The 19331-nt window shown below is 38.8% G+C and overlaps 1 pseudogene across 1 annotated transcript; it reads right to left on the bottom strand.

Moving 5' to 3' along the window:
- Positions 1 to 11904: 11904 nt before the first annotated feature.
- Positions 11905 to 13010, bottom strand: LOC308516442 (glycoprotein-N-acetylgalactosamine 3-beta-galactosyltransferase 1-like; annotated as a pseudogene). Its single transcript has one exon. The product of its transcript is annotated as a glycoprotein-N-acetylgalactosamine 3-beta-galactosyltransferase 1-like (transcript).
- Positions 13011 to 19331: the final 6321 nt, after the last annotated feature.

Raw genomic sequence — 19331 nt, 5'->3', positions numbered from 1 at the left:
CTAGAGTAACAACAAATCAATAAAGCAGATAGATAAGGAAGATTAATTTTTTAAAAGGGGAAGAAAGAGAGGAAACATAAAAACTGAAAAGGAGAAAGGAGAAGAAAAACAGGAGGGAAAGAGAAGAGAGGAAGAAAAGGGTGCAAAAATACAATAAAAAAAATGAAGTGAAGTGTAGTTCGCATCAGCGAAGTTTTATACCCCATGGGAGCTGGCTTAGGACCCCACTCTTCTGTTCTGTTTGCCAGTTCTGGGCTTACTGACATGTAGTCAGGTGTTAACCCCTTCTAGGAATGGTACTTTGGCTTTTAGTGCCCCCACTTCAAGCTCCAAGTGATCCTCTGGTCCACTGCTTGTGACTGTCTCCACAGGCCTTGCCTGCAAACTGAAGTGGCCAATCTGCCCTCTTTACCTGACTGCATGCTGTCAATCTTAATCACTCAAGATCTGTTTCTGACAGGGGTTGGTGCTGTTTCACTCTCAGGGAATATGATGGGTGTTTTTTCCTGTCCCTGAGCTACTACTCTGCAAGTGGCCCAAAACAGTACTCTGTCCTTGGCTGGACAGAGGTCTTTGTGTGGAGACCAATGGGGTCAGCTGGGACCTTGGATTTTTTATCAGTGTGATTTCTAGAAGAGTGGAGCAGATGGCCACTCTTGTCACAGAGGGCTCCTTGTCACTGTTCAGACCTGTAAGCTTAGCCTCTACCTTTGTTTGCTCCTTAAAGCTCAAAATGCAGGGTGTATCACTTAGGGTGTGTTCCCGCTCCCCCTACTTCAGCGGTTCTCAACCTGTGGGTCGCAAACAATGAAAATACATCCTGCATATCAGATATTTACATTACGATTCATAACAGTAAAAAAATTACAGTTATGTAGTAGCAACAAAATTAATTTTATGGTTGGGGGTCACCACAACATGAGGAACTGTATTAAAGGGTTGCGGCATTAGGAAGGTTGGGAACCACTGCCCTACTTAGTTCCTCCCAGGGAAAATGGCCATTTCGGTTTGGAAGTGAATGAACAACCAATACAGGACTCCTGGCTACTGTTTTCCTATGTGTCCCTGCCCTGCTTCCCACCCCTGTCTGTCCACAGGCACCTCAAGTCCATGCCTCCCTCCTTACACCAATGCCTTGGGTGTGTAGTTTCAAATGAAACTCCTGTGCTCTGGATTTGAGATTTTAAAAAAGCTATCTAAATTCTGGTTCTCTTCTCCACTGGCTTTGGTCTGCCTCATCTAGACTCCACTGCTTTCTGCCTTTCATAACTGCTTGGATGATAATGGCCCTATGGCTCACACTGCTACAGATCTGGAGGCATTGCTGCTACCATTGCTGCAAGCAAGTGTGTATGCACCTGGAACAGTTCTCTTCATAGCTCATCACCCTCCTCTCAGGGTAATTACCCTCTCAGTATCATGCCCTTTCTGCTGTTCTCCAGGTGCATTCTGTTCTTTCTTGTCATTAGTAACGTCATCAGCTGGACCACTGTTTAAAATTCCAGGTGTATTTCCAGCCTGGCCCTGGGACCAGGTGCCCAACAGGACTGTCTATTCAGCCACCATTTTCTACTACACATTTTAACATTCTTAATGGTGAATCTTGATGGGTAGAAATTTTAGTTTTAGTGAATATAGCTTTATTAACTTTTATTCTTTGACTAGTGGCCCTGTGCAAGAAATTCATACATGGAGGAGGGGGTGTTCCTCAGCCCGGACTGCACCCTCTCCAATATGGGACCCCTCGAAGGATGTCCTACTGCCGGTTTACAGGGATCGGGCATAAACTGGCAGTCAGACATCCCTCTTGCAATCCTGGACTGCTGGCTCCTAACCGCTCACCTGCCTGCTTGCCTGCCTGATTACCCCTAACCACTCTGCCTGCTGGCCTGCTTGCCCCCAAATGCCCCCCTGCTGCCAGCCTGATCACCTCCAACTGCCCCTGTGCCAGTGTGCTCACCCCCAACTGCTTCCCCTGCCAGCCTGCTCACCCCCAACTGCCCCCCTGCTGGCCTGCTTGCCCCCACTTTTTCTCCCCACTGGCCTGCTTGCCATCAACTGCCTCCCCTGCTGTCCTGATCACCTCCACTGACCCCCACTGATGGCCTGCTTGCGCCCAACTGGACCACTGCTGGTCTGCTTACGCCCAATGGCCCCACCTCCCCACCAGCCTCATCACCACAACTGCCCACCCCTCTTGGCCCCTAACCACCTCTACCTCAGCCCTGCCACCATGGCTTTGTCCAGAAGAACATCTGGAAGGTCTCCTGGAAGGTCTCCCAGTCTAATTAGCATATTACCCTTTTATTAGTATAGATAGAGGCCTGGTGCATGGGTGGGGGCTGGCCGGTTTGCCCTGAAGGGTGTCCAAGATCAGGATGGGGGTTCCCTTGGGGTGTGGGGAGGCCTGGATGAGGGGCCTCTGGTGGTTTGCAGGCCAGCAATGTCCCCATAGGGTGACGGTCCCCACTGGAGGTGTGTGGCCACCAGCAGTGAAGGAGGGTTTTCTTTTCTCCCCATCCTTGTCAGCACTTGTTGATTCATTGATGATAGACATTCTGACAGGTTTGAGGTGGTTTTTCATTGTCATTTTGATTAGCATCTCTTGGATGATAAGTGACTTTGAGTATTTTTCCATATACCTCTTTGACTTCGGTATGTGCACTTTTGAGAAGTGTATATTTAGGTCCTTTGCCAATTTTTTGATTGGATTGTTTATCCTCCTTTTATTAAGTTTTATGAGTGCCCCTATAAATTTTGGAGATAAAACCCTTATTAGATGTAACATGAGCAAATATGTTCTCCCATAAAGGAGGCACTCTTGTTATTTCCTTGATTCTTTCTTTTGCTGTGCAGAAGCTTTTTATTTTGATGTTGTCCCATTTGTTTATTTTCTCCTTAGTTTCCATTGTCCTAGGAAATGTATTGGTAAACATGCTGCTAGCAGATGTGTCTGATATTTTGCTACCTATGAATTCTTCTAATATTTTATGATTTCCTGTATTATATTTAAGTCTTTTATCAATTTTGAGTTTATTCTTGTGAATGGTGTAAGTTGGTGGTCTTGTTTCATTTTTTTTTTTGCATGTATCTAATTTTCCAAATTCCATTTATTGAAGAGACTGTCTTGACTCTATTTTACGCTCTTGCCTCCTTTGTCAAATTTTAATTGAAAAAAATGGCTTGGGTTGATTTCTGGATTCTCTGTTCTGTTCCATTGGACTATATGTCTGTTCTTGTGCCAGTACCAAGCAGTTTTGAGAAACGTGGCTTTGTAATATAGCTTAATATCTGGTATTGAGACCCCTCCAACTTTGTTCTTCTTTCTCAAGATGGCTATGGTTATTCAGGGTCTTTTTTTTTATTCCATATGAATTTTGGGAGAGTTTGTTGGTATTTTAATGGGAATTGCATTACATCTATAGATTGCTTTGGGTTGTACCGACATTTTAATGGTGTTGATTCTACCAATCTATGAACACAGTATATTCTTCCATTTGTTTATGTCTTCCTCTATCTTTTTTTAAAAAAGTACTGTAGTTTTCTGAGTACAGGACTTTTACATCCTTAGTTAAATATCACTCATTTGTGGAAAGTAATTAGCAACATAAACTTTTGAAAGAAAACAGACCCAGAGACAGAGAAGCATCAATCAGACCATGAAACCTCAGAGGGAAGGTAGGGGAGGGTTAGGGTAAGGGGGAGAAATAAACCAAAGGACTTGTATGCATGCATATAAGCCTAACCAATGAATACAGACACCAGGGGGGTGAGGGCATGAGTGAGGGATGATGTAGCAATGGGGGGATAAGGACACATATGTAATACCTTAATCAAAAAAGAAAAAAAAGAAAGGGTGTTCTATTTTGTCAAATGCTTTTTATGCATCAATTGGAATTATTATGTGATTTTTGTCCTTCAATTTATGTGATGTATCATGTTTATTAATTTACGAATACTGTATTAGCCTTACTTTCTGGAAATAAATCCCACTTGTTCATGGTGTATGATTTTTTAAATGTATTTCTGGATGCAATTTGCTAATATTTATTGAGGATTTTAGCATCTACATTAAAAAGCATTGGTGGATGCAATTTGCTAATATTTTGCTGAGGATTTTAACAAGTATGTTCATCAGATATATTGGCCTGTAATTCTCTTTCTTCGTCTTGTCTTTACCTTTTTTTTTTGTGGTTTAGGGTAATACTGGCTTCATAGAATGAACTTGGAAGTATTCCTTTCTCTTGAAAATTTTGGTATAGTCTGAAGAGGGTAGGTTTATTTCTTCTTTGAATGTTTGGTAAAACTCCCCTGTGAAGCTGTCCAGACTAGGGCTTTTGTTTGCTGAATTTTTTTTTTTTAATACTGCTTCAATTTGCTCAGTATTTATCAGCCTGTTCAGGTTTTCTGATTCTTCCATATCTGTGGGTTCCATTGTTATTTTGCCTCTTTCATTTCTGATTTTGTTTCTTGGTGATCCTGGCTAGGAGTTCATCAATGTTTATTTTTTTCGAAGAACCAGCTCTTGGTTCTATTGATCTATGGTACATTTTTTTTGTCTCTGTCATTTATTTCCACTCTTATCTTTATTAGTTCCTTCCTTCTACTTACTCTGGGGTTTTCTTTTCTCTTTCTAATACTTTAAGTTGTAGGGTTAGATAACTTACCACCAATTTTTCTTGTTTTTTTGAGGAGGGCTTGTAGAGCTATGAACTTCCCTCTCATAATTGCTTACACTATGTCCCATAGATTTTAGGTTGTGTTTTCATTGTCATCTATTTCCAGGATTTTTAAAATTTATTCTTTTATCTCTTTGGTAGCCCAATCATTGTATAACATTTATTGATTTGCGAATATTGTACCAGCCTTGAATCCCGGGGTCAGCATGCTATGGAGGCATGCTATTTAGCCTCCATATTTCTTGTTTTTACTGTAGTTTATTTCTAATTTTATGCCATTGTGATCTGAGAAGATACTTGATATTATTTCAATCTTCTTGAACTTGTTGAGATTTAGCCTGCATCCTAATATGTGGTCTATCTTTGAGAAGGTGCACTTGAGAAGGATGTATATTTCATAGCTTTTGGGTAAAATGTTCTGAAGATGTCAATTATTTCTGATCTAGTGAGTCCTTCAGTATTGATGTTTCTTAGCTGATTTTTTGTCTAGAAGATTTATTCAGTGATGTCAATGGGGTATTAAAGCCCCCTACTATGGCTGTATTGCTGTCGATCTCTCCCTTGATGTCCTCTAGAAGTTTATTTTAATGTATTTGCATGGTCCTGTATTGGGTGCATATATGTTTATCAGAGTTATAGCCTATTGTTGAATCAACCCCTATAGTATTATGAAGTGGCCTTCCTTATCTCTTGTTTTAGTTTTCACTTTGATGTCTATATTGTCAGATATAAATATTTCTATCCCAGCTTTTTATTCACTTCTGTTTTCCGGAAAAATTTTTTCCATCCCTTCATGTTCAGTCTGTTTGAGTCCTTTGTTCTAAGGTGCATTTCTAGTAAACAGCATATATATGGGTCATGTTTTCTTATCCATTCGGCCACCCCATGTCTTGTGATTAGAGCATTTAGTCCATTTACATTTAAGATTATTATTGAAAGGTATGTGTTTGTTGCCAGTTTTATTCTTTTTAAAAAAATATATTTTATTGATTTTTTACAGAGAGGAAGGGAGAGGAACAGAGAGTCAGAAACATCGATGAGAGAGAAACATCGATCAGCTGCCTCCTGCACGCCCCCTACTGGGAATGTGCCCGCAACCAAGGTACATGCCCTTGACCGGAATCGAACCTGGGACCCTTTAGTCCGCAGGCCGACACTATCCACTGAGCAAAACTGGTCAGGGCGCCAGTTTTATTCTTTACGTATATGTTTCTCCTTCTCTATCTATTCCTTCTTCTTATACCAGTCCCTTTAGGATATCTTGCATTGCTGGTGGTGGCAATACACTCTCTTAGTCTTTTTTTGTCTGTGAAGCCCCTGATTTCACCTTCTATTTTGAATGATAGTCTTGGTGGATAGAGTATTCTTGAATTCAGTCCCTTGCTTTGCATCACTTTGTATACTTCATCCCATTCCCTTCTGGCCTGATGTGTTTCTGTTGAGAAATCATTTGATAGTCTAATGGGAGATCCCTTGTAGGTTACTTTCTTATTCTTTCTTGCAACCCTTAAGATTCATTCTTTGTCATTAACATTTGTCATTGCAATTATGATGTGTCTTGGTGTGGGTCATTTTGGGTTCATCTTGTTTGGGACTCTTTGTGCTTGTGTGACTCCCCCCAATCGGGGAAGTTTTCTGTCATTATTTCTTCAAATAGGTTTTCTATTCCTTGCTCAACTTGCTCTCCTTCTGACACCCCTATTATGCAGATGTTGCTTCATTTCATGTTGTCCCAAAGCTCTCTTAAATTCCCTTCCTGTTTTTTATTTATTTTTAAATTGCTGTTCAGTTTGGGTTTCTTTTTTACCCTATCTTCTAACTCACTGAATCAGTCCTCAGCTTCTTCTAGTCTACTCTTAAAACCTTCCATTGTGTTCTTTAATGGAGCTAGGTCATTCTTTATTTTATCTTTATTCTTATACATGCTGGTAAATTTCTCATCTAACATCCTTATAACCATTACTCTGAATTCTTTCTCTGAGAAATTGCTTGCCTCCACTTCATTTAGCTTTTTTTCTGGTGATTGTTTCTATGTCTCCCCATTTTTGATGTCCCTTTGTATTTGTTTCTATAAAGTGAGTTGCTGTCAACTTTTTGCCCTGGGCAACATATTTGAGTTCTGAAAAGTTGAAGGCCCTAGTGGTCCAATGGTCCTGGATTCCTTAGCCCTGATGCTGGGTCTGCCTTGAGTCTTATGCCTTTGTTTTCTCTGCTCTGAGTTGTACTCACTTCCCCTAGGGATCTGGTCCCTCAGTTGTCTGCTGCAGATTCTTGGGTTCCTTGGGGGTGGGGGGGAATGCACAGTTCCTCTGGTGTGTGACTCCCTATAAGGTCCTAGAGCCCCCTGGAATTCAATTCACTGTGTGGCCCGGCACTCATGACAGGGTGATGTCCTAGGATCCTCCGGCCCATAACGTCAGTGTGGTCTTGGGGGCTGAATGGGGTGGCAGTGGTCCTTTGTAAGTTATAGCTTCAATTTTATACTTGCACTGTGTCTACCCAATGCATTTGGCCAATTGTTTCAGTTCTTGCTGTTTTTGCTGTACTATTTTCTCTTCATAACAAATCAAAAGCCTCTCATTGGTCCATCTAGTTAAGCATGTAGTTAGGTGGTTACATTTATAGGTTTCCTGGGTCTCCTTGAGTCCTTCCTTTGTCATCCAAATGTTTAAGCACCTTTATAACCAATACTCTGAATTCCATGACCAGTGCAAATCACAGTGTGGCAGAGGCTGTTCAGAGCCACCAGGAACAGTGGAGGCCACAGGACTCCCAATTGCAAAGAAAACCTGAGGAAGAAGTGGAGTGCCTTATTTGTGATTAATGAGTTCTGTGCTACGCTACCCCAAAGTCATGAAAATATTCTATGATTTGTTTTGGAAGGCTTTTATTTTTTTTATTCTTGTATTATTTATTAATTATAGTATTATTTTCTATATGAACAACTGTATACTTACTTTTTCCCCACCCTGTACATAGTCTGCATCAAATTTAGATATTATTCATAAAATAAGTATTTTGTCTGTTAATACCTGACATATTTCAGCTTGTTTAAGCACTGTGCATTTTCTTTATTTTCTTTCTTTTTAAAAAATATTTATTGTAGAGGGTATTACAGCTATCCCCTCATTACCACCTCATTTCCCCCCTCCACCCAGTTCCTGCCCTGCCCCACCCCAGGCCTTCACTACTCTAATGTCTGTGTCCTTAGGTAAGATCTTTGGTTAATCTCTTCCCTCTGAGATTCATCAGTCTGTTCCATGTTTCCATGCCTCTGATTCTATTTTATTCACTAGTTTATTAGATTTCTTGTTTGTTTATTTTCATGTTTAGATTCAATTGTTAATAGGTATGTATTTATTGTGACTATATTGTTCATATTTTAAATCTTTTATTTTTTTCTTCTTCTTAAAGAATACCCTTCAACATTGCATGTAATACTGGCTTGGTGGTGATGAACTCCTTTAGCTTTTTCTTGTCTGTGAAGCTTTTTATCTCACCCTTATTCTCAATGAGAGCTTGCTGGGTAGAGTAATCTTGGTTGGAGGTTCTTGCTATTCATCACTTTGAATACTCTTGCCACTTCCTTCTGGCCTGCAAAGTTTTTATTGAGAAATCAGCTGACAGCCATATGGGAGCTCCCTTATAGATAACTAACTCCTTTTCTCTTGCTGCTTATAAGATTCTCTCTTTGTCTTTAACCATTGGCATTTTAACTATAATGTGTCCTGGTGTAGGCCTCTTTATGTTCCTCTTGTTTGGGACTCTCTCTGTTTCCTAGACTTGTAAGTCTATTTCTTTCACCAGGTAGGGGAAATCTTCTGTCATTATTTCTTCAAATAGGTTTTCAATATCTTGCTTTCTCTCTTCTCCTTCTGGCACCCCCATAATGATAATTTTGGTACACTCAAAGTTGTCCCAGAGGCTCCTTACACTCTCTTCATATTTTTGGATTCTTTTTTTCTTTTTTGCTCTTCTTTTTTTTTTTTTATAAATCTTTATTGTTCAGATTATTACAGATGTTCATCTTTTTTTCCCCCATAGCTCAACCTCCACCTGGTTCCCACCCCACCCCATGCCCTTACCCCCTGCCACTGTCCTCATCCATAGGTGTAGGATTTCTGTCCAATCTCTTCCCGTACCCCCTACACCCCCTTCCCCCCAAGAATTGTCAGTTAACTCCCTTTCTATGCCCCTGCTTCTATTATATTCACCAGTTTATTCTGACTTAATTTTTAGGTTCACTTGTTGATAGGTATTTATTTGTTGTCACTTTATTGTTCATAGATTTTTATCTTTACCTTTTTCTTCTTCTTCCTCTTCTTAAAGAATATCCTTCAGTATTTCATATAATCCTGGTTTTGTCGTGATGAACTCCTTTAGCTTTTTCTTGTCTGTGAAGCTCTTTATCTGGCCTTCAACTCTACATGATAGCTTTGCTGGGTAGAGTAATATTGGTTGTAGGTTCTTGCTATTCATCACTTTGAATATTTCTTGCCACTCCCTTCTGGTCTGCATTGTTTCTGTTGAGAAATCAGTTGACAGTCGTATGGGTACTCCCTTGTAGGTAACTAACTGTTTTTCTCTTGCTGCTTTTAAGATTCTCTCTTTGTCTTTAGCCCTTGGCATTTTAATTATGGTGTTTCTTGGTGTGGTCCTCTTTGGATTCCTCTTGTTTGGGGTTCTCTTCGCTTCCTGGACTTGTAAGTCTATTTTTTTCATCAGGTAAGGGAAGTTTTCTGTCATGATTTCTTGTAATAGGCTTTCAATATCTTGCTCTCTCTCTTCTTCTGGCACCCCGATAATTCAGATGTTGGTACATTTGAAGTTGTCCCAGAGGCTCCTTACACTATCTTCATATTTTTGGATTCTTTTTTCATTTTGCTTTTCCAGATGGGTGTTTTTTGCTGATCCTTGAAGGTTTCACTAAGTTCCTCAGAGGTTCGTAGAAGATTCTTGAGTAATCTTATAACTGTGGTTCTGAACTCTATGTCCTCCATTAGTTTGCTTTCCTCTATTTCTTTCATTTGTGACATGTTTCTTTGTCTTAGCATTTTTGACTGACTGCGAGGACCCACTGTGTCTATAAGAAGAACTGCTGTGCTGGAGACACCCTTATGGGGTAGGACTTGCTTCAGTGGGGCTTTGGTGCTCACTGAGTCTGCCTCTGAAGTGTGTCCCTTATGGATGTGAGGAATTGAAATCTGGTATCTGACCAGGGGTATCCTGGCTCCTGGATCTCCAAGTCAACCACTGTGTGAGTCCACCCAGCAGGAGCTACAGTGATATAAGCAGGTTTCTCTTCTTTGTTTGGGATTTGGAAGTTTTGGAGCTCTCTGACCCAGCTGCAGTTAGATTAGGCTGCAAAAGCTGAGGTGATTCCTTTGCACTGCTGAGCCCAGCTTGGGAGGGGATGTAATTTGAGTGGGGCAGGGTCTCAGAGAATCACCAGGGCAGAGAAAACAGCAATGGCTGTCGTCAGCGTCTCCATGACTCTTCGCGTCTCTGCGAGTCCTCGCATCTCCGTGACTCCACGTCTCCGCAACTCCGCATCTCTGCAGTCCTGCGCCCGCACAGCAACAATGATCCCTGCAAGCAGCTCTGCGAGAAAGCCACCCTCACTTTCCAAACTGCTGCAAGACAGTCCAGTTTCTCCCCGTAGGAGTCTGGGACCCCAGAATCTCGCCTTAAATGAGCTCAGTGCATTCAAGAGCTTGTATCTCCTTCTAATTGAAAAAAAAACTGCGCATCCAAGTGCAGCCCGCCTCGTGTGCGCCTTTGTACCTCTGTTCTTGGCACTTCTGCACCTCCTACCCAGTCTCAATGTGCTTCTTTCTTTCCTTCTAGTTGTAGAATTTCCACTCGGCCAGCTTTCCCATGGTTCTGGATGATAGCTGTTTTGTCTTATAGTTGTAGTTTCAATGTTCAAACATTGTGCATTTTATAATGTTTTTTATTAACTCTGGACAAAACCTTGCATTCAAATTATTTTTCCAGTGTAATAACCACCTTAGATCCTAAAAATGAATTTTAAAGCTGCTTTAAAGAAGTTATGAAAAGCACAAAACAAGTTATTATATCTCAACAGGATAAGAATGAAAAGAACTATAATTATGTAGTTGGAAAGAATTTTAAATGATCAATTAAAAGTGTAGCTTTGTAATTCCTGAGTGGCAGTGATATAAAAAAACATTCCCCAAGTAGCTTTAAATTTACTATTTATTAGTTACCCATAATTAACAATGGGTAAATATGGGGACAAAATATTTAATCAAATGCTTTAAAGCTTTGAGTAAATATTAATAGTTGAAAATTGTATCCAAGAATGGTTAAACATATTTAGAAGAGACAATGGCGACTCAGGATAGTACCTTAGATATATTGCTGTTTCAGTTCCAGACCACCACGATAAAGCAAGTGTTGCAATAAAGCAAGTCATTATCTTTTTTTTTTCTTGAGGAGAGAAAATTTTTTCTTGCCTTGTAAAAGGTGCAACATCTGTGAAGCACATAAAGCAATAAAAAATGAGGTATGCCTATAAATGGTTAACTATTAATTAGAACCAAGTATATATATTATAATCAAGGTCCATGATCATTTCAAAATGTGGTTTTATTAATGCGCATTAGAATGAGTACCATTCTTATTCTACCTTCTTCTGAAAGAAATATTGCCAATTTTAAATAGTCACAACAAAATTTAGATTAGACAAAACTACACACGGGTATGTGTTGGGAGAGGAGGGGTTCATTTTTACCATACTGTGAATATAAACTCATGTCTTGAGTTTATAAACAACACTGAACAACAATACTTCCTTCTAAAATTTTAAGGCAGATCTGTTTAGCATCATGTGTGTGTTATTAATATGGTACAGTGTAGTTTTAGCAACTGTTTTAACTTCCCAGTGAAAATAATACATGTGGTCAGAAATAGGGAACAAAATCTTCTTAGACCCTCTGACTTACCAACATTTAAAAACACAAGTTTTTCATATATATATATATATATATATATATATATATATTACTGTATCAAAACACATTTTAACAGACTTCACAGCTTATTAAAGCTTCAGTTTATAGGTATTCATATGAAAGATTTCTAATATGGAATGTTCATTTAGAATTCTTCACTGGGCTTCCAGTGTTCTACATCAGAAATGCAGAAGTTCTTCTTCAGTGCAATGTTAGACATTTTACCTCTGTTCATTTATGCTTTTCTTTCAAGGTTTCCCAAATTTTACTTTGGATCTTCATTTTTGTATGCTTGACTTATTTCCTTCCCTATATTTTCAGGTAAGGCAGGTTGATATCTGTATAAATATCCATATGGACGAAGATGATAAATGAGGTATTCTAACTCATACACGATTGTAGGATCAACATAGTGAAAAGAAACTGCAAGATCAGAACAGCAACCAGGACCCCCTACAGGAGGGTAATAGTTATAATTCCAGTACCAAAATGTTTTAGGTAGATAACCCTTGATTAAGTGGTCCTCTGCTACAAAGGGATGAAAAGTTTCTTTTCCAATGGTATCTCTGGAATCTCCCGCTTCTACATTTATAATTTCCATGCATCTTCCCAGTGCTAAATCTTCAATGGAGGAACTATGTGTACATTTCTCTGTTTTAAACGCATCAACAAATCTCTTCAAGGTTTCTTTGCTCAGAACATATCCTGCTCCTTCACTCATGTAGCCCTACTTAACGTAGGGCTTAAATCTTCTCCCAAAGTAAATGGGTTCTTCAGGGCTGTGTTTTGAGAGAAGCCATCTCAAATTGTCTAGTATAACATATGTATCGTCATCAGCTTTCATAAACCAATCAGCATCTTCTAGATAGTGATCATGAACATACTGAAAAGCTTTAATTGTTTTCCAGTATAGCTGGTCTCTACCTTCTCTGGTTTCTAATCCCACAGCAGGGAAGTCTTTGTCTTCTTCTGAACTCATAAACAACACTTTATTACAGCGCTGGGCCCATGTAGCTTTGACATGTTTAGCCTTTTTCTCTAGATTTTAAGGTCCTGTCATAACCCACCAAAGAATTTTAACCTTCTGATAGAGGTTTTCAGCGATGTCAGTGTTCTCATCTTTATGTTGGCTAGCATCTGCATTGAAGTTCATCTGTCCTTCTAGATGATTCTGTCCATTATCATCTGAATGTCTAGCATGAGGATCATTATGAAGAATCTTGGGTTGGGTGTCACCCTGTTCTCCCATCAAAATACTAAATAGCTGAGAACATAAAACAAATCCAACTGCTGATCTACAGAGGAAGATTAAAAAATTCAGCCAAGATTTAGAGGCCATTTCCCAAAAGTGTATTTCTGACGTCAGCAGTGACTTCCTCTCTGCCCCCCAGGAGGGGCGGAGAGGAGAACAACACGAGGTAGGCAACCTTCGCTCCACTGGGCAGCACAGAAGTGCTCCCGGCCGCTAGCCAGGGCCGCCCACTGACGCCTAGATTTCTCCCTGGCAGCAGCAGGGGCTGCCGTGGCGACCAAGGTGCCCCCCCCCCCCCCCCCCGGGCCCGCTCCCGCCCTCTAGCACCGCCCCTCCCCTCAGTTGGTCCAGGCCACGGCCTGCCTGTTTTAGAAGGCTTTTAGTTAGAGCTTTTATACTAGGTTTATTGTCCATCCCAAATTAATTTTCATGTTTGGTTTGAAGTATATGTCAAGATTCATTCACAAATAAAACCACAGTTATGTAAACTATAATCTAATTTCTAAAATCTATGATGAGGCTATGTACAATTTTAACTTGAGAGATTTACATTGTGAATAGTGACCTGGAATGGTAGAAGTTTAAAAGAGTTCTTGAGGATAGTTTAATTACCTGCCTCAGAATTCCCAAGTGGTTGTAAAATTTTCTACTTCCAAAGCAACATACATGAGTCTCAATTTCTTCATAGTCTTGATGTAGCACTTTTCAATTTTAGCTCTTCTAGTGGGTATCTCATTATGGTTTTCAAATATTTTTATAATGAGATTTTGTTAAGTACTTTGAACATGTTTGGCATTCTCCATATTATCACTGATAAAAGGAAAAGAGTATAGACAAAATGCATGAGAATACTGATGCAGGTTGAGTAGACTTAGCATCATGGAATCCAGTTGGGGGCTATGGGGAAAGCGTTTGGGCAGAATCTGAGATGATTTAAGGTCAGAATTTAAGCCTATGAATTTGTTATTTACTACTTGAATATAAGTTTTTTCACAAGAAGGTGAGGATCTAGCTTAATAAAATACTATTCTCTTTTTTCTCTCAATCTGAAGCTTAATTATTTATATTTAATACTTAGATTTTTATTTATCTTAAAACATTAATAAATTATTAGCATTTCACAGTAACATTTAATAGCTATTAATAAGGCTTCACATATTTTAAAAGTGTAAAGTAATGAAATATTTATACTTTGCCAAAGTTGGGATTGAAAGCATTACCTTCACATATACCACCTCTTTATCAGGTTCTCATCCAGATATCCATCTGCTGTTTTTCTTTTGTTAGAAGTTAAATAATACATTTTTCATGTAACACAATCAAGAACTAGAGAATTTGATATAGTTATAAATACTCAGGAGCATGGGATCCAATGGCATGTGGTATGCGATAGAAACTGAGCCAATTTCATTTGAGTCCAGATGTATACAGCATCCAGGCTGTAAGAATAAACATGTTTTGTAAATTTTTTTAAACAACATTGTTTATGTTTAAAACATAACTGCATTGTTATGTTTTTTAGCCTAATACTGACATTTCTGTACATGATTCCAGAATGTTGCTTTAATGAACTACATCGGAACAAGGAATTCCGTACTAATATTCTGACACATTCGTCTGAAAAATACTCACATACCACTTCATGTCCTCTGCTTTCCTTTAAGTTTTATTTATTCTGAGATGTTTACCCTTATTTTACATAGAAATATAAAGAGAATATCAAATCCCCAAATCATATTTCTGCCTTTGCCAGAAACAATCATCACTATAAAAGAGAAAAACCCCCACAAATGATGATTGTGTGCTAGCTAGAGTATGAGAGGGCTACCATTTCTACTTCTTTTTTTTTTTCAGCCCTTTATTGTTTTCAATTTCTAGCATCTATATAATAATAAAAGCGTAATATGCTAGTTAGACCGGACATCCTTCGGGAATTCCTCCCTCTGGACAAAGCCCCAGTGGGCGGGCGGGTGGGGGCTGTGGCAGAGGCAGCTGAGGCCCCCCAGATGCAGCAGAGGTGGTGGGCAGGGACAGAGGGGGCCAAGGCCCTTGTAGTAATTTCATTCATTGGGCCTCTAATAAGCTATAAAAATATGTTTACTGAAATGTGTGAAACTTTAGAATATAACTGAAGATAAATGCTAAATTATATATAATTTAATCTGTTTGCATAGAAAGCAAACTTATTGTAGATTACATTTTCCAATATTTCACATACTTATCAGCAACAGAAAACAACAGAGTTATCCATGGCATTAAACCAGCCCATGCCAATTATGTTATTTTATTGCTGCTTTCAAAGCAATAGTTCTGTAAGGAATCCAAATGAAAGCTCAGTTCAGCAGCACTCTGTATTCTAAAGTGTTTGCTATGAGATCAGAAATATAACAAATGTGACATGAGGGTACAGTGTTCAAAGAAGAAAAATGGCATATCATACATAAAAGATGAGCTGATTATAATTAGTGAAGGCCAAATTATAGTGTGTCCATAGATATTATAAGAATACAAAAACATTGCAACTACCTAAAATAATATAATCAACAAACTCTGAATTTACTGATTAATTTTAGATTAATTTAAGATTTTTAAAATTTTTAATTTTAGATTAATTTAAGATTTTTAAAATTTTACATATTACATTTTACTACCACTAGCATCACAACCTGTTGCTCTGTGTTTTTTTTTCCTAGAGAACTTGTCTTCTGTTTCAATTTATTGTAAACTAAAGTAAGATATTTATTGTCAGTTGGTAAACATGCCAACATCAACTGTACATAGAAATAGGAAAATGTCCTTGGAAAAATCATCATTTTTTTGTTTAGGTAAAGAATGCCATTTATTTAGGTACAAACTTTTTTTTTTAAATATATTTTTATTGATTTTTTACAGAGAGAAAGGGAGAGAGATAGAGAGTTAGAAACATCGATGAGAGAGAAACATCGATCAGCTGCCTCCTGCACATCTCCCACTGGGGATGTGCCCGCAACCCAGGTACATGCCCTTGACTGGAATCGAACCTGGGACCTTTCAGTCCGCAGGCCGACGCTCTATCCACTGAGCCAAACCGGTTTCGGCAAGGTACAAACTTTTTATTTACATTACTTTAAGTATGAGACAAAAATAGAAATTTCTCACATTTTTAATGATTTCCTTGGGCATGAGACCAGCACAAGGCTGGTTTAAAAATAAATAAATTTTTCATTAATTTTCTACCCATGTAATCACAGATGCTGTTTAGAAATGCTTGTGTGTGCATGCATGAATGTCTGTGCACATATGCATGTGTGCATGATTGTGTGCATGGGCATGGGTATGTACAGCATTCAAACTATCTTCCCTTGCACCACTCTAAAATCTTGGTTTTAAGGATAACAGTTTAATCCAAATATGAAACATGGGAATGGAAAAAGAGGAGTTAAGTTGGCTTCCTTCCAAATTACATTTAAGTTTCCCATCAAACTGGTATCAGAATTACCTTTCCTAACAAAACACAAATATTAATGGGTTAATCGTGCCAAGGTATAATAGAAAGTAGCTTAGCTTTCCTTGTGCTGGTCTTATATGCACTGATGTCTAAACTTCTAATTTCCCTTTCTTTGCCTCTTAATGACAGCACAAGTATATCCCATGATTTTATAGTAACTTTACAGTAATAGAAGTGTCTTAATTTCAGGAATTATATAAGCCCAACCCATTAATTTCTCCTTCCATTTAAATACCACCCTAACCTAGCTGACCTTTGGCCACACAAACAGCAACAAGGAAAATGATATGCATTGTCTATTCTTTTACTTTTTTTCTACTCAGGTTGTGGAGCCTAAAGCATTTACAATTTGGGACAGTGCACTCCCTTTACGAAAAATTAATACAAATAATAAATACAGAATTTGGTCCATGGCATCCCAAGAAGGCCTATGCACGTGAGAGGCTCTGAATTTGAACTTCATTAGCTTCAAGGTACATTCTCCCCTGCCTTCACCTAGCACTTCCTCTCTTTCTCCTCATCCTCTTGGATGGCATCCCCCACCTTATTTTTTTTACCTCTCTCACAGCTTTTTCCCCCCTCCCTAGCTCTACAAATTTATGAATTCCCTTTGTTTATTATCTATTTTCCTTCAATAGAATATACATTTCACAAGCATAGGAAGTTTTATGTACAATGTGTTGCTACATCCCTAGCATTTAGTATATCACCTGATGTTGATTTGGAACTCAACAAATATTTTTTGAATGAATGAATGAGCATATATATGAATGCCAGACTACTAAGTCAATTGTGGATACACAAAAATGTGTAAAGCATAACCTTTATGATCCAGGAGTTTACAGTACATTAGAGGAGATTATTATGAACATAATGAAGATAGTACAAGTATAAAATACTTTGCTATAGAATAAGTATTATAATACAAACTTTGAATTTTATTGGGACAACAGAAAAAATTGTACTTAGTTGCAAAAGATGAAAGTAAGACCTATTCTTGCCTAGAAGTAGGGTAGGGTAAAATAAAATGCTGTGGTAGAAAAATATGATGTGTATACAGGTAGTCAATTGTGCAGTTTGATGGTGGTGATGAATAGGAGGAGGCAGAGTGTAGGTAGAAAGGTTAGGTTGTGCCATGTTAGAGAAGGTTCAGAATGTCAGACAGGGAGAATGCATGGTGGTTTACAGGCAAAAAGAAACCTTGTAAAATTTTGAGCAGGAAAATGATATGGACATGTCTGTTTTGGGGAGGGTGAATAAAAGTGAGGGAGAAAGCAAGAACAGATTGAAAGCAGAAAGACTAGTCAGGAAATTATTAAATTATCTAGGGAAGAACAGAGAGGACTAAAGTCATAGTGGCTGTGAGGAACAGAAATGAAAAAGTGGTTTTCAGGATAAGGGGGGATAGACTGGAAAGACCTTGATGATTACTTTGATGTTTATTATAAAAGTGTTGTCCATTATTTATGCAGAGAATGTTTCAGACAAGCTATCAATGGGAGTGATAATTAAATTAAATTGTTTTATTTTCACTCAGTTCTGTGATACAAGGGTGTGAAAATATATTTAGAAGCAGAAATTCTAAGGACCATTTCTTTGCAATTCATGTGGAATGAAAGTTTACCCCCTAACCTGAAATTTCCATTCAGGTCAGAAGCTGAGTTAGACTAATTTATGCAACCTATGCCTGTAATCATCAATTCAAACAATGGTCTTGCACATATGGAAAGCCAGTCATCCTCATTGCCTCAGTTTCACTGGGGAATGAGAAAAGCAAAAAAAAATTCTATATGTGAAATATTTCATGCTTGCAAAAGAAAGATGAGCAGCTCTCTCAATGAGAATAAAATCTCTAAAATGATCTCATAAATTAGAGCAAGAGACTTGCATACTACAGCACAAAACCCAACAAACAAACAAACAAAGGTGATCAAAGCATGAAGGCAGATATACACTCTATGGTCCTGGAAAAGAGTAAAAGGCTCTGTTCCTCATGGTTGTCAGAATAGGGGAGCAGCAAACAAAGACAGGAAGGGTTATGTTGGGGACACAGAAACATAATTGGATTCCTCTGCCAAGCCTGGTAATTAAAATGAAGACACACAGTACCTTAGTTGCTCTGCAATCCCACAATATGTTTGAGATTAACAACCCTTGAATCTTGGTTTTACTGCTATATTATCTGAACATACAATATGTATGTCTTGCCATTTTCAGAATGCATGCAGAGAGGTTTCTCCAGGGGCGTGAGGATTTAGAAGCAGCTAACCAGAGAACCTGTGTGCTCTGATCACACTTCCCTGGCTGCCACGGATATTTTAGCCACATTTGAACAGAAAATAAATGAGAGAGGAGAGAGAGAGAGAGAGAGAGAGAGAGAGAGAGAGAGAGAGAGAGAGAGAGAGAGAGAGAGAGAGAGGAGAGAGAGAATGGCAAGTGATTTAAAGCTTTGCCTCCGTATTTCAGAGAAAAATTAGTCTCTGTTCTGTAGCTTCGCATTGTTACCTGTTTCACCAGTATTTCTTTTTCTCTTTTTGACCTCACTAGTGCCTTTTAAAATTAAAGTTATAAAATGTGTTGTTGGATCAAGCTGCCTAGAGAGAGCTGATAGTCTATGAGGGACCAATATCTTCATTGATGCTGTCCCACCTCGCACACTTCAAACCCTGTGCCATATCCGGGCTGTCCTGAATGCAGAAGGAACTTGGTCCCTGCTCACTGGGGCTATATGGCCGTGCCTGGACAGCACCTGTGGGGCAGGTAACCCACAGCTGGCCAGCCACATCCAGGACACTACACACAATAAGGCCCTCTGCTGCTGAAAGACTTTCTGATTATGAATATGGTAATTTCAGCCGAATTCTTGCTTGTAAAATGCTGAGAGTTCCTCCATGCTCTGGTGAGGATGTTTGTCAGGAGCCAGATATGGGTATTGT

This window comes from Myotis nattereri (assembly GCF_964212035.1).
Source record: "Myotis nattereri genome assembly, chromosome: 3".
NCBI lineage: Eukaryota > Metazoa > Chordata > Mammalia > Chiroptera > Vespertilionidae > Myotis > Myotis nattereri.
This window is presented reverse-complemented; position numbering and strand designations above follow the sequence as displayed.